The sequence below is a fragment of the Limulus polyphemus genome, unplaced genomic scaffold (assembly GCF_000517525.1).
Source record: "Limulus polyphemus unplaced genomic scaffold, Limulus_polyphemus-2.1.2 Scaffold5383, whole genome shotgun sequence".
Classification (NCBI taxonomy): Eukaryota; Metazoa; Arthropoda; class Merostomata; order Xiphosura; family Limulidae; genus Limulus; species Limulus polyphemus.
This window is the reverse complement of record NW_013670993.1, coordinates 13,617-15,318: the sequence shown is the minus strand read 5'-3', so window position 1 is coordinate 15,318 and position 1,702 is coordinate 13,617.

Genomic DNA, 1,702 nt, shown 5'->3' with positions numbered 1-1,702 from the left:
AAGTAGTGGTAAAAAAACGCAAAAATGCCCATAAAAACAGCAAAATGCAAAACTGAAAATTTGTATGTATCTCCCCATGGACCCAATGAATCTCCATACCAAATTTGGTGAAGATCCATCTAAAGTGGGGCGAAGTAGTGGTAAAAAAAAGCCCATAAAAACCGCAAAACACAAAACTGAAAATTTGTATGTACCCCTGCATGGACCTAATGAATCTCTGTACCAATGTTGGTGAAGCTCCATTCACACGCCGCGAAGTAAATACACGGACATACAACAGACAACAGATAGTATTATTATATCCATATAGATACCATTATGACAAAGGTAACTATAGTGATAATACTTGGTTTTATTTTGGAAATTTAATACAGGGGACTTCGGAATTGTAAGCATTAACATTTTTTTAATCAAACGATTATATTTACATTACAATTTCTAAGCAGAGAGAAATATTAGTCAAGTTTCAACCCATTTAATTAAATCTAGTAAAATATACTAGTAATAGAAAAGTGTTGTCCTTAACGTCCATGTTTTTTGGTGTTTTTTTTTGTAAATATAGAAATTCCTTACTTGAAAAGTAACCTCGTTAGAAGAACGTGAAACACACGACAATAACTAACCACAAATAAAGCGAAACATAACTTTCAAATAAATATATAAACAGAAATGAAGAATTCTGTAGACATCTCGTAGTTCCTTCTACTTTCTGATCTGCAAATGAAACAATAAATGTTTAAATAAAGTAGTAATGAACGTTATTCCAATTATAATTCTCTCATTACGAGATTCGAGATCAAGCTCCAATTTAACGACAGAATACGCTATAATAACCTCAATCAGGCAATTAAAATAATTTATTTTATAAATAAACTTATTATAAAACTTTCGGGAAACTGTAATACAAAGGTGTTGCCAACACCTGTACCTGTGTCGTCTGCTTTACCATCGACTTTGTCAATGTCCGGGAACCAGGGTACCAACAGCAGGTGTTCGGTGGGTGGTTAGAACCCAACCACCAGATTACAGCCTTATAATGGCCGTTGCATTCTCAACTTGGGTGGTCTTCCCGAACTGCTGCCTATTTGTTGACCTAACTTGACCCTAGCGCCATCTATCCGTTCATTTCCTTTGTGGCAGAACTGTGATGGCTGGCCTGAAATAACTTCCATGCGTGACACGGCCCATGCTGGAACGAGCTAAAAAAACAAAAACAAAAAAATAACTAAACGTTAAGAAGAGTTATGTACAGATGGCGCGCAAAGCTGACAATCAATGGTGCCTAATAAATTGTAGGAAAAACTAACAGAATGAATTTGACAGGTTTTTTTGTTAGGTTTGTGAGCGTAACGAGGATTACACATGTTAAAAGTCGTTTTGATGTGTACCTAATGTTTCCAAAATATATTTGGTTTAACATAGTTATCTATATGATAAAAACAATTCTTTAAGTCTTCATTTGATGACATTTTTTACCAGTGACTGAGCGGGAGGGACGAGATCAGTCTCTAAAGATATATGAACCTGATGTGTTTCAGATTACACATTATACATAAAACAGCTAAATATATATATATTTAATTTTTTTCATCTAACCAACGATATTACCCCTAACATCCTGCTTGCTTAAAAAATTAAATAATTCCAATTTTAAACGCTATATTGCTGGAAGATAATTATTTAAATTATTTTATTCATACGA